Source organism: Cervus elaphus, chromosome 20 (genome assembly GCF_910594005.1).
Source record: "Cervus elaphus chromosome 20, mCerEla1.1, whole genome shotgun sequence".
NCBI lineage: Eukaryota > Metazoa > Chordata > Mammalia > Artiodactyla > Cervidae > Cervus > Cervus elaphus.
Genome location: NC_057834.1, coordinates 9,811,443 through 9,833,141, shown reverse-complemented (window position 1 = coordinate 9,833,141; position 21,699 = coordinate 9,811,443).

Here is a 21,699-nt window from a genome sequence, read left to right as displayed (position 1 = left end):
CACTGTAGCAACACGAAAGAGCTCCGTGGACCACAAATCAACTCGAGATGAGAGGTTAGTCCCTGGCTTCGACTCCAGAGGAATACCACCTTACCACAAGCACCTCAAGAGGAGGCTTCTCTCAGCTCTAGGTATGTGAGAGGGACCCTGAGTTTGTGGCCTCAAGTGGAATGGACACCGCGATGCCCTGACTCGATATAAGGCCGGATATCCCTGCAGTGACTTGAATGCAGGCTGTTCTTGCATCTCCTAAGATGAAAGGATGTCTGAATCCCCGGTGGAGACCATAGAGAAAGACCTAGTTCCCCACCTCATGGCGACCGGAGGCCTCACATCCTTTGAAAACTCCAGAGGTACGCGGAGATCAGTGCCTCCAAAGGAGACGATGCCTGACTCCTCGTGAAACTTGATAGGAGTCCCAGGATTCCTGTGGCACATAGAAAGGGACCCTTGGTCTCCCGCCTCAGCTGGAGAGGCGTCCCAATTGCCCTGCCAAGCCTCGAGGAGAATCCCGAGTTGTCCCTCGCAACTAGGCAGGAGTCCTGACGTCGCGGAACAAACACGTGTGTGGAAGGGCCATCCCCGTCGTAACTCGAGAATATACCCCAGGTTCCCGCCGCAACTCGAGAAAAACCATGAGACTTCCCCCTCGCCGCGAGATGAGGCCCGATTCCCCTGCACTGCGTGCAGAGCAATTCCGTGTTGCACATCACACATGAAAGGAGCCTTGATTTCCTTGATGGCACTCCAGAGAAACCCCAAGAACACTGTTTCAAGGCTAGAGGGTTCCTGAGGTCACTGTAGCAACAGGAAAGAGCTCCGTGGACCAAAAATCAACTCGAGATGAGAGGTTAGTCCCTGGCTTCGACTCCAGAGGAATACCACCTTACCACAAGCACCTCAAGAAGAGGCTTCTCTCAGCTCTAGCTATGTGAGAGGGACCCTGACTTTGCGGCCTCAAGTGGAATGGACACCGCGATGCCCTGACTCGAAATAAGGCCGGATATCCCTGCAGTGACTTGAATGCAGGCTCGTCTTGCATCTCCCAAGATGAAAGGATGTCTGAATCCCCTGTGGAGACCACAGAGAAAGACCTAGTTCCCGACCTCATCGCGACTGGAGGCCTCACGTCCTTTGAAAACTTCAGAGGTACGCGGAGATCAGTGCCTCCAAAGGAGACGATGCCTGACTCCTCGTGAAACTTGATAGGAGTTCCAGGATTCCTGTGACACGTAGAAAGGGACACTTGGTCCACAGCCTCAGCTGGAGAGGCGTCCCAATTGCCCTGCCAAGCCTCGAGGAGAATCCCGAGTTGTCCCTCACAACTAGGCAGGAGTCCTGACGTCGCTGAACAAACACGTGTGTGGAAGGGCCATCCCCGTCGTAACTCGAGAATATACCCCAGGTTCCCGCCGCAACTCGAGAAAAACCATGAGACTTTCCCCTCGCCGCAAGATGAGGCCCGATTCCCCTGCACTGCGTGCAGAGCAATTCCATGTTGCACATCACACATGAAAGGAGCCTTGATTTCCTTGATGGCACTCCAGAGAAACCCCAAGAACACTGTTTCAAGGCTATAGGGATCCTGAGGTCACTGTAGCCACACGAAAGATCTCCGTGGACCAAAAATCAACTCGAGATGAGAGGTTAGTCCCTGGCTTCGACTCCAGAGTAATACCACCTTACCACAAGCACCTCAAGAAGAGGCTTCTCTCACCTCTAGGTATGTGAGAGGGACCCTGATTTTGCGGCCTCAAGTGGAATGGACACTGCGAAGCCCTGACGCGAAATAAGGCCGGATATCCCTGCAGTGACTTGAATGCAGGCTCGTCTTGCATCTCCCAAGATGAAAGGATGTCTGAATACCCTGTGGAGACCACAGAGAAAGACCTAGTTCCCCACCTCATCGCGACCGGAGGCCTCACATCCTTTGAAAATTCCAGAGGTACGCAGAGATCAGTGCCTCCAAAGGAGACGATGCCTGACTCCTCATGAAACTTGATAGGAGTCCCAGGATTCCTGTGGCACGTGGATAGGGACATTTGGTCTCCTGCCTCAGCTGGAGAGGCGTCCCAATTGCCCTGTCAAGCCTCGAGGAGAATCCCGAGTTGTCCCTCGCAACTAGGCAGGAGTCCTGCCATCGCTGAACAAACACGTGTGTGGAAGGGCCATCCCCGTCGTAACTCGAGAATATATCCCAGGTTCCCATCGCAACTCGAGAAAAACCATGAGATTTCCCCCTCGCCGCAAGATGAGGCCCGATTGCCCTGCACTGCGTGCAGAGAAATTCCGTGTTGCACATCACACATGAAAGGAGCGTTGATTTCCTTGATGGCACTCCAGAGAAACCCCAAGAACACTGTTTCAAGGCTAGAGGATCCTGAGGTCACTGTAGCAACACGAAAGAGCTCCGTGGACCAAAAATCAACTCGAGATGAGAGGTTAGTCCCTGGATTCGACTCCAGGGGAATACCACCTTACCACAAGCACCTCAAGAGGAGGCTTCTCTCAGCTCTGGGCATGTGAGAGGGACCCTGAGTTTTCGGCCACAAGTGGAATGGACACCGCGATGCCCTGACTCGAAATAAGGCCCGATATCCCTGCAGTGACTTGAATGCAGGCTCGTCTTGCATCTCCCAAGACGAAAGGATGTCTGAATCCCCTGTGGAGACCACAGAGAAAGACCTAGTTCCCCACCTCATCGCGACCGGAGGCCTCACATCCTTTGAAAACTCCAGAGGTACGCGGAGATCAGTGCCTCCAAAGGAGACGATGCCTGACTCCTCGTGAAACTTGATAGGAGTCCCAGGATTCCTGTGGCACATGGAAAGGGACCCTTGGTCTCCCGCCTCAGCTGGAGAGGCGTCCCAATTGCCCTGCCAAGCCTCGAGGAGAATCCCGAGTTCGCCCTCGCAACTAGGCAGGAGTCCTGACGTCGCTGAACAAACACGTTGGTGGAAGGGCCATCCCCGTCGTAACTCGAGAATATACCCCAGGTTCCCGCCGCAGCTCGAGAAAAACCATGAGACTTCCCCCTCGCCGCGAGATGAGGCGCGATTCCCCTACACTGCGTGCAGAGCAATTCCGTGTTGCACATCACACATGAAAGGAGCCTTGATTTCCTTGATGACACTCCAGAGAAACCCCAAGAACACTGTTTCAAGGCTAGAGGGATCCTGAGGTCACTGTAGCAACACGAAAGAGCTCCGTGGACCAAAAATCAACTCGAGATGAGAGGTTAGTCCCTGGTTTCGACTCCAGAGGTATACCACCTTACCACAAGCACCTCAAGAGGAGGCTTCTCTCAGCTCTAGGTATGTGAGAAGGACCCTGATTTTGCGGCCTCAAGTGGAATGGACACCGCGATGCCCTGACTCGAAATATGGCCTGATATCCCTGCAGTGACTTGAATGCAGGCTCGTCTTGCAATTCCCAAAATGAAAGCATGTCTGAATCCCCTGTGAAGACCACAGAGAAAGACCTAGTTCCCCACTTCATGGCGACCGGAGCCCTCACATCCTTTGAAAACTCCAGAGGTACGCGGAGATCAGTGCCTCCAAAGAAGACGATGCCTGACTCCTCGTGAAACTTGATAGGAGTCCCAGGATTCCTGTGGCACATGGAAAGGGACCCTTGGTCTCCCTCCTCAGCTGGAGAGGCGTCCCAATTGCCCTGCCAAGCCTCGAGGAGAATCCCGAGTTGTCCCTCGCAACTAGGCAGGAGTCCTGACGTCGCTGATCAAACACGTGTGTGGAACGGCCATCCCCGTCGTAATTCGAGAAAATACCCCAGATTCCCGCCGCAACTCGAGAAAAACCATGAGACTTCCCCCTCGCCGCGAGATGAGGCCCGATTCCCCTGCACTGCGTGCAGAGCAATTCCGTGTTGCACATCACACATGAAAGGAGCCTTGATTTCCTTGATGGCACTCCAGAATTCCCAAGAACACTGTTTCAAGGCTAGAGGCGTCCTGAGGTCACTGTAGCAACACGAAAGAGCTCCGTGGACTAAAAATCAACTCGAGATGAGAGGTTAGTCCCTGGCTTCGACTCCAGAGGAATACCACCTTACCACAAGCACCTCAAGAGGAGGCTTCTCTCAGCTCTAGGTATGTGAGAGGGACCCTGATTTTGTGGCCTCAAGTGGAATGGACACCGCGATGCCCTGACTCGATATAAGGCCGGATATCCCTGCAGTGACTTGAATGCAGGCTCGTCTTGCATCTCTCAAGATGAAAGGATGTCTGAATCCCCGGTGGAGACCACAGAGAAAGACCTAGTTCCCCACCTCATCGCGACCGGAGGCCTCACATCCTTTGAAAACTCCAGAGGTACGCGGAGATCAGTGCCTCCAAAGGAGACGATGCCTGACTCCTCGTGAAACTTGATAGGAGTCCCTGGATTACTGTGCCACATGGAAAGGGACCCTTTGTCTCCCGCCTCAGCTGGAGAGGCGTCCCAATTGCCCTGCCAAGCCTCGAGGAGAATCCCGAGTTGTCCCTCGCAACTAGGCAGGAGTCCTGACGTCGCTGAACAAACAAGTGTGTGGAAGGGCCATCCCCGTCGTAACTCGAGAGTATACCCCAGGTTCCCGCTGCAACTCAAGAAAAACCATGAGACTTCCCCCTCGCCGCGAGATGAGGCCCGATTCCCCTGCACTGCGTGCAGAGCAATTCCGTGTTGCACATCACACATGAAAGGAGCCTTGATTTCCTTGATGGCACTCCAGAGAAACCCCAAGAACACTGTTTCAAGGCTAGAGGGAACCTGAGGTCACTGTAGCAACACGAAAGAGCTCCGTGGACCAAAAATCAACTCGAGATGAGAGGTTAGTCCCTGGCTTCGTCTCCAGACGAATACCACCTTACAACAAGCACCTCAAGAGGAGGCTTCTCTCAGCTCTATGTATGTGAGAGGGACCCTGACTTTGCCGCCTCAAGTGCAATGGACACTGCGATGCCCTGACTCGAAATAAGGCCGGATATCCCTGCAGTGACTTGAATGCAGGCTCGTCTTGCATCTCCCAAGATGAAAGGATGTCTGAATCCCCTGTGGAGACCACAGAGAAAGACCTAGTTCCCCACCTCATCGCGACCGGAGGCCTCACATCCTTTGAAAACTCCAGAGCTACGCGGAGATCAGTGCCTCCAAAGGAGACGATGCCTGACTCCTCGTGAAACTTTATAGGAGTCCCAGGATTCCTGTGGCACGTGGAAAGGGACCCTTGGTCTCCCGCCTCAGCTGGAGAGGCGTCCCAATTGCCCTGCCAAGCCTCGAGGAGAATCCCGAGTTGTCCCTCGCAACTAGGCAGGAGTCCTGACGTCGCTGATCAAACACGTGTGTGGAAGGGCCATCCCCGTCGTAACTCGAGAGTATACCCCAGGTTCCCGCTGCAACTCAAGAAAAACCATGAGACTTCCCCCTCGCCGCGAGATGAGGCCCGATTTCCCTGCACTGCGTGCAGAGCAATTCCGTGTTGCACATCACACATGAAAGGAGCCTTGATTTCCTTGATGGCACTCCAGAGAAACCCCAAGAACACTGTTTCAAGGCTAGAGGGATCCTGAGGTCACTGTAGCAACACGAAAGAGCTCCGTGGACCAAAAATCAACTGGAGATGAGAGGTTAGTTCCTGGCTTCGACTCCAGAGGAATACCACCTTACCGCAAGCACCTCAATAGGAGGCTTCTCTCAGCTCTAGGTATGTGAGAGGGACCCTGAGTTTGCGGCCTCAAGTGGAATGGACGCTGCGATGCCCTGACGCGAAATAAGGCCGGATATCCCTGCAGTGACTTGAATGCAGGCTCGTCTTGCATCTCCCAAGATGAAAGGATGTCTGAATCCCCTGTGGAGACCACAGAGAAAGACCTAGTTCCCCACCTCATCGCGACCGGAGGCCTCACATCCTTTGAAAACTCCAGAGGTACGCGGAGATCAGTGCCTCCAAAGGAGACGATGCCTGACTCCTCGAGAAAATTAATAGGAGTCCCAGGATTCCTGTGGCACGTGGAAAGGGACCCTTGGTCTCCCGCCTCAGCTGGAGAGGCGTCCCAATTGCCCTGCCAAGCCTCGAGGAGAATCCCGAGTTGTCCCTCGCAACTAGGCAGGAGTATTGCCGTCTCTGAACAAACACGTGTGTGGAAGGGCTATCCCCGTCGTAACTTGAGAATATATCCCAGGTTCCCGCCGCAACTCGAGAAAAACCATGAGACTTCCCCCTCGTCTCGAGATGAGGCCCGATTCCCCTGCACTGCGTGCAGAGCAATTCCGTGTTGCACATCACACATGAAAGGAGCCTTGATTTCCTTGATGGCACTCCAGAATTCCCAAGAACACTGTTTCAAGGCTAGAGGCATCCTGAGGTCACTGTAGCAACACGAAAGAGCTCCGTGGACTAAAAATCAACTCGAGATGAGAGGTTAGTCCCTGGCTTCGACTCCAGAGGAATACCACCTTACCACAAGCACCTCAAGAGGAGGCTTCTCTCAGCTCTAGGTATGTGAGAGGGACCCTGATTTTGTGGCCTCAAGTGGAATGGACACCGCGATGCCCTGACTCGATATAAGGCCGGATATCCCTGCAGTGACTTGAATGCAGGCTCGTCTTGCATCTCCCAAGATGAAAGGATGTCTGAATCCCCGGTGGAGATCACAGAGAAAGACCTAGTTCCCCACCTCATGGCGACCGGAGGCCTCACATCCTTTGAAAACTCCAGAGGTACGCGGAGATCAGTGCCTCCAAAGGAGACGATGCCTGACTCCTCGTGAAACTTGATAGGAGTCCCAGGATTCCTGTGGCACATGGAAAGGGACACTTGGTCTCCCGCCTCAGCTGGAGAGGCGTCCCAATTGCCCTGCCAAGCCTCGAGGAGAATCCCGAGTTGTCCCTCGCAACTAGGCAGGAGTCCTGACGTCGCTGAAGAAACACGTGTGTGGAAGGGCCATCCCCGTCGTTACTCGAGAGTATACCCCAGGTTCCCGCCGCAACTCGAGAAAAACCATGAGACTTCCCCCTCGCCGCGAGATGAGGCCCGATTCCCCTGCACTGCGTGCAGAGCAATTCCGTGTTGCACATCACACATGAAAGGAGCCTTGATTTCCTTGATGGCACTCCAGAGAAACCCCAAGAACACTGTTTCAAGCCTAGAGGGATCCTGAGGTCACTGTAGCCACATGAAAGAGCTCCGTGGACCAAAAATCAACTCGAGATGAGAGGTTAGTCCCTGGCTTCGACTCCAGAGGAATACCACCTTACCACAAGCACCTCAAGAGGAGGCTTCTCTCAGCTCTAGGTATGTGAGAGGGACCCTGAGTTTGCGGCCTCAAGTGGAATGGACACCGCGATGCCCTGACTCGAAATAAGGCCGGATATCCCTGCAGTGACTTGAATGCAGGCTCGCCTTGCATCTCCCAAGATGAAAGGATGTCTGAATCCCCTGTGGAGATCACAGAGAAAGACCTAGTTCCACACCTCATCGCGACCGGAGGCCTCACATCCTTTGAAAACTCCAGAGGTACGCGGAGATCAGTGCATCCAAAGGAGACGATGCATGACTCCTCGTGAAACTTGATAGGAGTCCCAGGATTCCTGTGGCACGTGGAAAGGGACCCTTGGTCTCCCGCCTCAGCTGGAGAGGCGTCCCAATTGCCCTGGCAAGCCTCGAGGAGAATCCCGAGTTGTCCCTCACAACTAGGCAGGAGTCCTGAAGTGGCTGAACAAACACGTGTGTGGAAGGGCGATTCCCGTCATAACTCGAGAATATACCACAGGTTCCCGCCGCAACTAGAGAAAAACCATGAGACTTCCCCCTCGCCGCGAGATGCGGCCCGATTCCCCTACACTGCGTGCAGAGCAATTCCGTGTTGCACATCAAACATGAAAGGAGCCTTGATTTCCTTGATGGCACTCCAGAGAAACCCCAAGAACACTTTTTCAAGGCTAGAGGAATCCTGAGGTCACTGTAGCAACACGAAAGTGCTCCGTGGACCAAAAATCAACTCGAGGTGAGAGGTGAGTCCCTGGCTTCGACTCCAGAGGAATAACACCTTACCACAAGCACCTCAAGAGGAGGCTTCTCTCAGCTCTAGGTATGTGAGAGGGACCCTGATTTTGCGGCCTCAGGTGGAATGGACACTGCGATGCCCTGACGTGAAATAAGGCCGGATATCCCTGCAGTGACTTGAATGCAGGCTCGTCTTGCATCTCCTAGATGAAAGGATGTCTGAATCCCCTGTGCAGACCACAGAGAAAGACCTAGTTCCCCACCTCATCGCGACCGGAGGCCTCACATCCTTTGAAATCTCCAGAGGGACGCGGAGATCAGTGCCTCCAAAGAAGGCGATGCCTGACTCCTCGTGAAACTTGATAGGAGTCCCGGGATTCCTGTGGCACGTGGAAAGGGACCCTTGGTCTCCCGCCTCAGCTGGAGAGGCGTCCTAATTGCCCTGCCAAGCCTCGAGGAGAATCCCGATTTGTCCCTCGTAACTAGGCAGGAGTCCTGACGTCGCTGAACAAACACGTGGGTGGAAGGGCCATCCCCGTCGTAACTCGAGAATATACCCCGGGTTCCCGCCGCAACTCGAGAAAAACCATGAGACTGCCCCCTCGCCACGAGATGAGGCCCGTTTTCCCTGCACTGCATTCAGAGCAATTCCGTGTTGCACATTAAACATGAAAGGAGTCTTGATTTCCTTGATGGCACTCCAGAGAAACCCCAAGAACACTGTTTCAAGGCTAGAGGGATCCTGAGGTGACTGGAGCAACACGAAAAAGCTCCGTGGACCAAAAATCAACTCGAGATGAGAGGTTAGTCCCTGGCTTCGACTCCAGAGGAATACCACCTTACCACAAGCACCTCAAGAGGAGGCTTCTCTCAGATCTAGGTATGTGAGAGGGACCCTGAGTTTGCAGCCTCAAGTGGAATGGACACCGCGATGCCCTGACTCGAAATAAGGCCGGATATCCCTGCAGTTACTTGAATGCTGGCTGGTCATGCATCTCCCAAGACGAAAGGATGTCTGAATCCCCTGTGGAGACCACAGAGAAAGACCTAGTTCCCCACCTCATCACGACCGGAGGCCTCACATCCTTTGAAAACTCCAGAGGTATGCGGAGATCAGTGCTTCCAAAGTAGATGATGCCTGACTCCTCGTGAAACTTGACAGGAGTCCCAGGATTCCTGTGGCACGTGGAAAGGGACCCTTGGTCTCCCGCCTCAGCTGGAGAGGCGTCCCAATTTCCCTGCCAAGCCTCGAGGAGAATCCCGAGTTGTCCCTCGCAACTAGGCAGGAGTCCTGACGTCGCTGAACAAACATGTGTGTGGAAGGGCCATCCCCGTCGTAACTCGAGAATATACCCCAGGTTCCCACCGCAACTCGAGAAAACCATGAGACTTCCCCCTCGCCGCGAGATGAGGCCCGATTCCACTGCACTGCATGCAGAGCAATTCCATGTTGCACATCAAACATGGAAGGAGCCTTGATTTCCTGGATGGCACTCCAGAGAAAACCAAAGAACACTGTTTCAAGGCTAGAGGGATCCTGAGGTCACTGTAGCAACACGAAAGAGCTCCGTGGACCAAAAATCAACTCGAGATGAGAGGTTAGTCCCTGGCTTCGACTCCAGAGGAATACCACCTTACCACAAGCACCTCAAGAGGAGGCTTCTCTCAGCTCTAGGTATGTGAGAGGGACCCTGAGTTTGCGGCCTCAAGTGGAATGGACGCTGCGATGCCCTGACGCGAAATAAGGCCGGATATCCCTGCAGTGACTTGAATGCAGGCTCGTCTTGCATCTCCCAAGATGAAAGGATGTCTGAATCCCCTGTGGAGACCACAGAGAAAGACCTAGTTCCCCACCTCAGCGCGACCGGAGGCCTCACATCCTTTGAAAACTCCAGAGGTACGCGGAGATCAGTGCCTCCAAAGGAGACGATGCCTGACTCCTCGAGAAACTTAATAGGAGTCCCAGGATTCCTGTGGCACGTGGAAAGGGACCCTTGGTTTCCCGCCTCAGCTGGAGAGGCGACCCAATTGCCCTGCCAAGCCTCGAGGAGAATCCCGAGTTGTCCCTCGCAAATAGGCAGGAGTATTGCCGTCTCTGAACAAACACGTGTGTGGAAGGGCCATCCCCGTCGTAACTTGAGAATATATCCCAGGTTCCCGCCGCAACTCGAGAAAAACTATGAGACTTCCCCCTCGTCTCGAGATGAGGCCCGATTCCCCTGCACTGCGTGCAGAGCAATTCCGTGTTGCACATCACACATGAAAGGAGCCTTGATTTCCTTGATGGCACTCCAGAATTCCCAAGAACACTGTTTCAAGGCTAGAGGCATCCTGAGGTCACTGTAGCAACACGAAAGTGCTCCGTGGACTAAAAATCAACTCGAGATGAGAGGTTAGTCCCTGGCTTCGACTCCAGAGGAATACCACCTTACCACAAGCACCTCAAGAGGAGGCTTCTCTCAGCTCTAGGTATGTGAGAGGGACCCTGATTTTGTGGCCTCAAGTGGAATGGACACCGCGATGCCCTGACTCGATATAAGGCCGGATATCCCTGCAGTGACTTGAATGCAGGCTCGTCTTGCATCTCCCAAGATGAAAGGATGTCTGAATCCCCGGTGGAGATCACAGAGAAAGACCTAGTTCCCCACCTCATGGCGACCGGAGGCCTCACATCCTTTGAAAACTCCAGAGGTACGCGGAGATCAGTGCCTCCAAAGGAGACGATGCCTGACTCCTCGTGAAACTTGATAGGAGTCCCAGGATTCCTGTGGCACATGGAAAGGGACCCTTGGTCTCCCGCCTCAGCTGGAGAGGCGTCCCAATTGCCCTGCCAAGCCTCGAGGAGAATCCCGAGTTGTCCCTCGCAACTAGGCAGGAGTCCTGACGTCGCTGAAGAAACACGTGTGTGGAAGGGCCATCCCCGTCGTTACTCGAGAGTATACCCCAGGTTCCCGCCGCAACTCGAGAAAAACCATGAGACTTCCCCCTCGCCGCGAGATGAGGCCCGATTCCCCTGCACTGCGTGCAGAGCAATTCCGTGTTGCACATCACACATGAAAGGAGCCTTGATTTCCTTGATGGCACTCCAGAGAAACCCCAAGAACACTGTTTCAAGGCTAGAGGGAACCTGAGGTCACTGTAGCAACACGAAAGAGCTCCGTGGACCAAAAATCAACTCGAGATGAGAGGTTAGTCCCTGGCTTCGACTCCAGAGGAATACCACCTTACCACAAGCACCTCAAGAGGAGGCTTCTCTCAGCTCTAGGTATGTGAGAGGGACCCTGAGTTTTCGGCCGCAAGTGAAATGGACACCGCGATGCCCTGACTCGAAGTAAGGCCGGATATCCCTGCAGTGACTTGAATGCACGCTCGTCTTGCATCTCCCAAGACGAAAGGATGTCTGAATCCCCTGTGGAGACCACAGAGAAAGACCTAGTTCCCCACCTCATCGCGACCGGAGGCCTCACATCCTTTGAAAACTCAAGAGGTACGCCGAGATCAGTGCCTCCAAAGGAGACGATGCCTGACTCCTCGTGAAACTTGATAGGAGTCCCACGACTCCTGTGGCACGTGGAAAGGGACTCTTGGTCTCCCGCCTCAGCTGGAGAGGCGTCCCAATTGCCCTGCCAAGCCTCGAGGAGAATCCCGAGTTGTCCCTCGCAACTAGGCAGGAGTCCTGACGTCGCTGAACAAACACGTGGGTGGAAGGGCCATCCCCGTCGTAACTCGAGAATATATGCCAGGTTCCCGCCGCAACTCGAGAAAAACCATGAGACTTCCCCCTCGCCGTGAGATGAGGCTCGATTCCCCTGCACTGCATGCAGAGCAATTCCATGTTGCACATCAAACATGAAAGGAGCCTTTTTTTCCTTGATGGCACTGCAGAGAAACCCCAAGAACACTGTTTCAAGGCTAGAGGGATCCTGAGGTCACTGTAGCAACACGAAAGAACTGCGTGGACCAAAAATCAACTCGAGATGAGAGGTTAGTCCGTGGCTTCGACTCCAGAGGAATACCACCTTACCACAAGCACCTCAAGAGGGGGCTTCTCTCAGCTCTAGGTATGTGAGAGGGACCCTGAGTTTGCAGCCTCAAGTGGAATGGACACTGCAATGCCCTGCCGCGAAATAAGGCCGGATATCCTTGCAGTGACTTGAAGGCAGGCTCGTCTTGCATCTCCCAAGATGAAAGGATGTCTGAATCCCTTGTGGAGACCACAGAGAAAGACCCAGTTCCCCACCTGATCGCGACCGGAGGCCTCACATCCTTTGAAAACTCCAGAGGTACGCGGAGATCAGTGCCTCCAAAGGAGACGATGCCTGACTCCTCGTGAAACTTGATAGGAGTCCCAGGATTCCTGTGGCACGTGGAAAGGGACCCTTGGTCTCCCGCCTCAGCTGGAGAGGCGTCCCAATTGCCCTGCCAAGCCTCGAGGAGAATCCCGAGTTGTCCCTCGCAACTAGGCAGGAGTCCTGACCTCGCTGATGAAACACGTGTGTGGAACGGCCATCCCCGTCGTAACTAGAGAATATACCCCAAGTTACCGCCGCAACTCGAGAAAAACCATGAGACTTCCCCCTCGACGCTAGATGAGGCCCGATTCCCCTGCACTGCGTGCAGAGCAATTCCGTGTTGCACATCACACATGAAAGGAGCCTTGATTTCCTTGATGGCACTCCAGAGAAACCCCAAGAACACTGTTTCAAGGCTAGAGGGATCCTGAGGTCACTGTAGCAACACGAAAGAGCTCCATGGACCAAAAATCAACTCGAGATGAGAGGGTAGTCCCTGGCTTCGACTCCAGAGGAATAACACCTTACCACAAGCACCTCAAGAGGAGGCTTCTCTCAGCTCTAGGTATGTGAGAGGGACCCTGAGTTTGCGGCCTCAAGTGGAATGGACACCGCGATGCCCTGACTCGAAATAAGGCCGGATATCCATGCAGTGACATGAATGCAGGCTGTTCTTGCATCTCCCAAGACGAAACGATGTCTGAATCCCCTCTGGAGACCACAGAGAAAGACCTAGTTCCCCACCTCATCGCGACCAGAGGCCTCACATTCTTTGAAAACTCCAGAGGTAAGCGGAGATCAGTGCCTCCAAAGGAGACGATGCCTGATGCCTCGTGAAACTTGATAGGAGTCCCAGGATTCCTGTGGCATGTGGAAAGGGACCCTTGGTCTCCCGCCTCAGCTGGAGAGACCTCCCAATTGGCCTGCCAAGCCTCGAGGAAAATCCCGAGTTTTCCCTCGCAACTAGGCAGGAATTCTGCCGTCGCTGAACAAACACGTGTGTGGAAGGGCCATCCCCGTCGTAACTCGAGAATATACCCCAGGTTCCAGCCGCAACTCGAGAAAAACCATGAGACTTCCCCCTCGCCGCGAGATGAGGTCCGATTCCCTGCCCTGCGTGCAGAGCAATTCCGTGTTGCACATCACACATGAAAGGAGCCTTGATTTCCTTCATGGCACTCCAGAGAAACCCCAAGAACACTGTTTCAAGGCTAGAGGGATCCTGAGGTCCCTGTAGAAACACGAAAGAGCTCCGTGGACCAAAAATCAACTCGAGATGAGAGGTTAGTCCCTGGCTTCGACTCCAGAGGAATACCACCTTACCACAAGCACCTCAAGAGGAGGCTTCTCACAGCTCTAAGTATGTGAGAGGGACCCTGATTTTGCGGCCTCAAGTGGAATGGACACTGCGATGCCCTGACTCGAAATAAGGCCGGATATCCCTGCAGTGACTTGAATGCAGGCTCGTCTTGCATCTCCCAAGATGAAAGGATGTCTGAATCCCCTGTGGATACCACAGAGAAAGACTTAGTTCCCCACCTCATGGCGACGGGAGGCCTCACATCCTTTCAAATCTCCAGAGGTACGCGGAGATCAGTGCTTCCAAAGGAGACGATGCCTGACTCCTCGTGAAACTTGATAGGAGTCCCAGGATTCCTGTGGCAGGTGGAAAGGGACCCTTGGTCTCCCGCCTCAGCTGGAGAGGCGTCCCAATTGCCCTGCCAAGCCTCGAGGAGAATCCCGAGTTGTCCCTCGCAACTAGGCAGGAGTCCTGACTTCGCTGAGCAAACACGTGGGCGAAGGGCCATCCCCTTCGTAACTCGAGAATATACCCCAGGTTCCCGACGCAACTCGAGAAAAACCATGAGACTTCCCCCTCGCCGCTAGATGAGGCCTGATTCCCCTGCACTGCGTGCAGAGCAATTCCGTGTTGCACATCACACATGAAAGGAGCCTTGATTTCCTTGATGGCACTCCAGAGAAACCCCAAGAACACTCTTTCAAGGCTAGAGGGATCCTGAGGTCACTGTAGCAACACGAAAGAGCTCCGTGGACCAAAAATCAACTCGAGATGAGAGGTTAGTTCCTGGCTTCGACTCCAGAGGAATACCACCTTACCGCAAGCACCTCAAGAGGAGGCTTCTCTCAGCTCTAGGTATGTGAGAGGGACCCTGAGTTTGCGGCCTCAAGTGGAATGGACGCTGCCATGCCCTGACGCGAAATAAGGCCGGATATCCCTGGAGTGACTTGAATGCAGGCTCGTCTTGCATCTCCCAAGAAGAAAGGATGTCTGAATCCCCTGTGGAGACCACAGAGAAAGACCTAGTTCCCCACCTCATCGCGACCGGAGGCCTCACATCCTTTGAAAACTCCAGAGGTACGCGGAGATCAGTGCCTCCAAAGGAGACGATGCCTGACTCCTCGAGAAACTTAATAGGAGTCCCAGGATTCCTGTAGCACGTGGAAAGGGACCCTTGGTCTCCCGCCTCAGCTGGAGAGGCGTCCCAATTGCCCTGCCAAGCCTCGAGGAGAATCCCGAGTTGTCCCTCGCAACTAGGCAGGAGTCCTGACGTCGCTGAACAAACAAGTGTGTGGAAGGGCCATCCCCGTCGTAACTCGAGAGTATACCCCAGGTTCCCGCTGCAACTCGAGAAAAACCATGAGACTTCCCCCTCGCCGCGAGATGAGGCCCGATTCCCCTGCACTGCGTGCAGAGCAATTCCGTGTTGCACATCACACACGTAAGGAGCCTTGATTTCCTTGATGGCACTCCAGAGAAACCCCAAGAACACTGTTTCAAGGCTAGAGGGAACCTGAGGTCACTGTAGCAACACGAAAGAGCTCCGTGGACCAAAAATCAACTCGAGATGAGAGGTTAGTCCCTGGCTTCGACTCCAGACGAATACCACCTTACCACAAGCACCTCAAGAGAAGGCTTCTCTCATCTCTAGTTATGTGAGAGGGACCCTGACTTTGCAGCCTCAAGTGCAATGGACACTGCGATGCCCTGACTCGAAATAAGGCCGGATATCCCTGCAGTGACTTGAATGCAGGCTCGTCTTGCATCTCCCAAGACGAAAGGATGTCTGAATCCCCTGTGGAGACCACAGAGAAAGACCTAGTTCCCCACCTCATCGCGACCGGAGGCCTCACATCCTTTGAAAACTCCAGAGCTACGCGGAGATCAGTGCCTCCAAAGGAGACGATGCCTGACTCCTCGTGAAACTTTATAGGAGTCCCAGGATTCCTGTGGCACATGGAAAGGGACCCTTGGTCTCCCGCCTCACCTGGAGAGGCGTCCCAATTGCCCTGCCAAGCCTCGAGGAGAATCCCGAGTTGTCCCTCGCAACTAGGCAGGAGTCCTGACGTAGCTGATCAAACACGTGTGTGGAACGGCCATCCCCGTCGTAACTCGAGAAAATACCCCAGGTTCCCGCCGCAACTCGAGAAAAACCATGAGACTTCCCCCTCGCCGCGAGATGAGGCCCGATTCCCCTGCACTGCGTGCAGAGCAATTCCGTGTTGCACATCACACATGAAAGGAGCCTTGATTTCCTTGATGGCACTCCAGAGAAACCCCAAGAACACTGTTTCAAGGCTAGAGGGATCCTGAGGTCACTGTAGCAACACGAAAGAGCTCCGTGGACCAAAAATCAACTCGAGATGAGAGGTTAGTTCCTGGCTTCGACTCCAGAGAAATACCACCTTACCGCAAGCACCTCAAGAGGAAGCTTCTCTCAGCTCTAGGTATGTGAGAGGGACCCTGAGTTTGCGGCCTCAAGTGGAATGGACGCTGCGATGCCCTGACGCGAAATAAGGCCGGATATCCCTGCAGTGACTTGAATGCAGGCTCGTCTTGCATCTCCCAAGATGAAAGGTTGTCTGAATCCCCTGTGGAGACCACAGAGAAAGACCTAGTTCCCCACCACATCGCGACCGGAGGCCTCACATTCTTTGAAAACTCCAGAGGTACGCGGAGATCAGTGCCTCCAAAGGAGACGATGCCTGACTCCTCGAGAAACTTAATAGGAGTCCCAGGATTTCTGTGGCACGTGGAAAGGGACCCTTGGTCTCCCGCCTCAGCTGGAGAGGCGTCCCAATTGCCCTGCCAAGCCTCAAGGAGAATCCCGAGTTGTCCCTCGCAACTAGGCAGGAGTATTGCCGTCTCTGAACAAACACGTGTGTGGAAGGGCCATCCCCGTCGTAACTCGAGAATATATCCCAGGTTCCCGCCGCAACTCGAGAGAAACCATGAGACTTCCCCCTCGTCTCGAGATGAGGCCCGATTCCCCTGCACTGCGTGCAGAGCAATTCCGTGTTGCACATCACACATTAAAGGAGCCTTGATTTCCTTGATGGCACTCCAGAGAAACCCCAAGAACAATGTTTCAAGGCTAGAGGGAACCTGAGGTCACTGTAGCAATACGAAAGAGCTCCATGGACCAAAAATCAACTCGAGATGAGAGGTTAGTCCCTGGCTTCGACTCCAGAGGAATAACACCTTACCACAATCACCTCAAGAGGAGGCTTCTCTCAGCTCTAGGTATGTGAGAGTGACCCTGAGTTTGCGGCCTCAAGTGGAATGGACACCGCGATGCCCTGACTCGAAATAAGGCCGGATATCCATGCAGTGACTTGAAGGCAGGCTGGTCTTGCATCTCCCAAGACGAAAGGATGTCTGAATCCCCTGTGGAGACCACAGAGAAAGACCTAGTTCCCCACCTCATCACGACCAGAGGCCTCATATCCTTTGAAAACTCCAGAGGTAAGCGGAGATCAGTGCCTCCAAAGGAGACGATGCCTGATGCCTCGTGAAACTTGATAGGAGTCCCAGGTTTCCTGTGCACGTGGAAAGGGACCCTTGGTCACCGCCTCAGCTGGACAGGCGTCCCAATTGCCCAGCCAAGACTCGAGGAGAATCCCGAGTTGTCCCTCGCAACTAGGCAGGAGACCTGACGTCGGTGAAAAAACACGTGGGTGGAAGGGCCATCCCCGTCGTAACTCGAGAATATACCCCAGGTTCCAGCCGCAAATCGAGAAAAAACATGAGACTTCCCCCTCGCCGCAAGATGAGGCCCGATTCCCCTGCACTGCATGCAGAGCAATTCCGTGTTGCACATCAAACATGAAAGGAGCCTTGATTTCCTTCATGGCACTCCAGAGAAACCCCAAGAACACTGTTTCAAGGCTAGAGGGATCCTGAGGTCCCTGTAGAAACACGAAAGAGCTCCGTGGACCAAAAATCAACTCGAGATGAGAGGTTAGTCCCTGGCTTCGACTCCAGAGGAATACCACCTTACCACAAGCACCTCAAGAGGAGGCTTCTCTCAGCTCTAGGTATGTGAGAGGGACCCTGATTTTGCGGCCTCAAGTGGAATGGACACTGCGATGCCCTGACGCGAAATAAGGCCGGATATCCCTGCAGTGACTTGAATGCAGGCTCGTCTTGCATCTCCCAAGATGAAAGGATGTCTGAATCCCCTGTGGAGACCACAGAGAAAGACTTAGTTCCCCACCTCATGGCGACGGGAGGCCTCACATCCTTTCAAATCTCCAGAGGTACGCGGAGATCAGTGCCTCCAAAGGAGACGATGCCTGACTCCTCGTGAAACTTGATAGGAGTCCCAGGATTCCTGTGGCACGTGGAAAGGGACCCTTGGTATCCCGCCTCAGCTGGAGAGGCGTCCCAATTGCCCTGCCAAGCCTCGAGGAGAATCCCGAGTTGTCCCTCGCAACCAGGCAGGAGTCCTGACTTCGCTGAGCAAACACGTGGGCGGAAGGGCCATCCCCTTCGTAACTCGAGAATATACCCCAGGTTCCCGACGCAACTCGAGAAAAACCATGAGACTTCCCCCTCGCCGCTAGATGAGGCCTGATTCCCCTGCACTGCGTGCAGAGCAATTCCGTGTTGCACATCACACATGAAAGGAGCCTTGATTTCCTTGATGGCACTCCAGAGAAACCCCAAGAACACTGTTTCAAGGCTAGAGGGATCCTGAGGTCACTGTAGCAACACGAAAGAGCTCCATGGACCAAAAATCAACTCGAGATGAGAGGGTAGACCCTGGCTTCGACTCCAGAGGAATATCACCTTACCACAAGCACCTGAAGAGGAGGCTTCTCTCAGCTCTAGGTATGTGAGAGGGACCCTGAGTTTGCAGCCTCAAGTGGAATGGACACCACGATGCCCTGACTCGAAATAAGGCCGGATATCCCTGCAGTGACTTGAATGCAGGCTCGTCTTGCATCGCCCAAGACGAAAGGATGTCTGAATCCCCTGTGTAGACCACATAGAAAGACCTAGTTCCCCACCTCATCGCGACCGGAGGCCTCACATCCTTTGAAAACTCCAGAGGTACGCGGAGATCAGTGCCTCCAAAGGAGACGATGCCTGACTCCTCGAGAAACTTAATAGGAGTCCCAGGATTCCTGTGGCACGTGGAAAGGGACCCTTGGTCTCCCGCCTCAGCTGGAGAGGCGTCCCAATTGCCCTGCCAAGCCTCGAGGAGAATCCCGAGTTGTCCCTCGCAACTAGGCAGGAGTCCTGACGTCGCTGAAAAAACAAGTGTGTGGAAGGGCCATCCCCGTCGTAACTCGAGAGTATACCCCAGGTTCCCGCTGCAACTCGAGAAAAACCATGAGACTTCCCCCTAGCCGCGAGATGAGGCCCGATTCCCCTGCACTGCGTGCAGAGCAATTCCGTGTTGCACATCACACACGAAAGGAGCCTTGATTTCCTTGATGGCACTCCAGAGAAACCCCAAGAACACTGTTTCAAGGCTAGAGGGAACCTGAGGTCACTGTAGCAACACGAAAGAGCTCCGTGGACCAAAAATCAACTCGAGATGAGAGGTTAGTTTTTGGCTTCGACTCCAGACGAATACCACCTTACGACAAGCACCTCAAGAGGAGGCTTCTCTCAGCTCTAGCTATGTGAGAGGGACCCTGAGTTTGCGGCCTCAAGTGGAATGGACGCTGCGATGCCCTGACGGGAAATGAGGCCGGATATTCCTGCAGTGACTTGAATGCAGGCTCGTCTTGCATCTCCCAAGATGAAAGGATGTCTGAATCCCCTGTGGAGACCACAGAGAAAGACCTAGTTCCCCACCTCATCGCGACCGGAGGCCTCACATCCTTTGAAAACTCCAGAGGTACGCGGAGATCAGTGCCTCCAAAGGAGACGATGCCTGACTCCTCGAGAAACTTAATAGGAGTCCCAGGATTTCTGTGGCACGTGGAAAGGGACCCTTGGTCTCCCGCCTCAGCTGGAGAGGCGTCCCAATTGCCCTGCCAAGCCTCGAGGAGAATCCCGAGTTGTCCCTCGCAACTAGGCAGGAGTATTGCCGTCTCTGAACAAACACGTGTGTGGAAGGGCCATCCCCGTCCTAACTTGAGAATATATCCCAGGTTCCCGCCGCAACTCGAGAAAAACCATGAGACTTCCCCCTCGCCGCGAGATGAGGCCCGATTCCCCTGCACTGCGTGCAGAGCAATTCCGTGTTGCACATCACACATGAAAGGAGCCTTGATTTCCTTGATGGCACTCCAAAATTCCCAAGAACACTGTTTCAAGGCTAGAGGCATCCTGAGGTCACAGTAGCAACACGAAAGAGCTCCGTGGACTAAAAAACAACTCGAGATGAGAGGTTATTCCCTGGCTTCGACTCCAGAGGAATACCACCTTACCACAAGCACCTCAAGAGGAGGCTTCTCTCAGCTCTAGGTATGTGAGAGGGACCCTGATTTTGTGGCCTCAAGTGGAATGGACACCGCGATGCCCTGACTCGATATAAGGCCGGATATCCCTGCAGTGACTTGAATGCAGGCTCGTCTTGCATCTCCCAAGATGAAAGGATGTCTGAATCCCCGGTGGAGACCACAGAGAAAGACCTAGTTCCCCACCTCATCGCGACCGGAGGCCTCACATCCTTTGAAAACTCCAGAGCTACGCGGAGATCAGTGCCTCCAAAGGAGACGATGCCTGACTCCTCGTGAAACTTGATAGGAGTCCCAGGATTCCTGTGGCACATGGAAAGGGACACTTGGTCTCCCGCCTCATCTGGAGAGGCGTCCCAATTGCCCTGCCAAGCCTCGAGGAGAATCCCGAGTTGTCCCTCGCAACTAGGCAGGAGTCCTGACGTCGCTGAAGAAACACGTGTGTGGAAGGGCCATCCCCGTCGTAACTCGAGAGTATACCCCAGGTTCCCGCCGCAACTCGAGAAAAACCATGAGACTTCCCCCTCGCCGCGAGATGAGGCCCGATTCCCCTGCACTGCGTGCAGAGCAATTCCGTGTTGCACATCACACATGAAAGGAGCCTTGATTTCCTTGATGGCACTCCAGAGAAACCCCAAGAACACTGTTTCAAGGCTAGAGGGAACCTGAGGTCACTGTAGCAACACGAAAGAGCTCCGTGGACCAAAAATCAACTCGAGATGAGAGGTTAGTCCCTGGCTTCGACTCCAGAGGAATACCACCTTACGACAAGCACCTCAAGAGGAGGCTTCTCTCAGCTCTAGCTATGTGAGAGGGACCCTGACTTTGCGGCCTCAAGTGCAATGGACACTGCGATGCCCTGACTCGAAATAAGGCCGGATATCCCTGCAGTGACTTGAATGCAGGCTCGTCTTGCATCTCCCAAGATGAAAGGATGTCTGAATCCCCTGTGGAGACCACAGAGAAAGACTTAGTTCCCGAACTCATCGCGACCGGAGGCCTCACATCCTTTGAAAACTTCAGAGGTACGCGGAGATCAGTGCCTCCAAAGGAGACGATGCCTGACATCTCGTGAAACTTGATAGGAGTCCCAAGATTCCTGTGACACGTGGAAAGGGACACTTGGTCCACAGCCTCAGCTGGAGAGGCGTCCCAATTGCCCTGCCAAGCCTCGAGGAGAATCCCGAGTTGTCCCTCACAACTAGGCAGGAGTCCTGACGTCGCTGAACAAACACGTGTGTGGAAGGGCCATCCCCGTCGTAACTCGAGAATATACCCCAGGTTCCCGCCGCAACTCGAGAAAAACCATGAGCCTTTCCCCTCGCCGCAAGATGAGGCCCGATTCCCCTGCACTGCGTGCAGAGCAATTCCGTGTTGCACATCACACATGAAAGGAGCCTTGATTTCCTTGATGGCACTCCAGAGAAACCCCAAGAACACTGTTTCAAGGCTAGAGGATCATGAGGTCACTGTAGCAACACGAAAGAGCTCCGTGGACCAAAAATCAACTCGAGATGAGAGGTTAGTCCCTGGATTCGACTCCAGAGGAATACCACCTTACCACAAGCACCTCAAGAGGAGGCTTCTCTCAGCTCTAGGTATGTGAGAGGGACCCTGAGTTTTCGGCCGCAAGTGAAATGGACACCGCGATGCCCTGACTCGAAATAAGGCCGGATATCCCTGCAGTGAC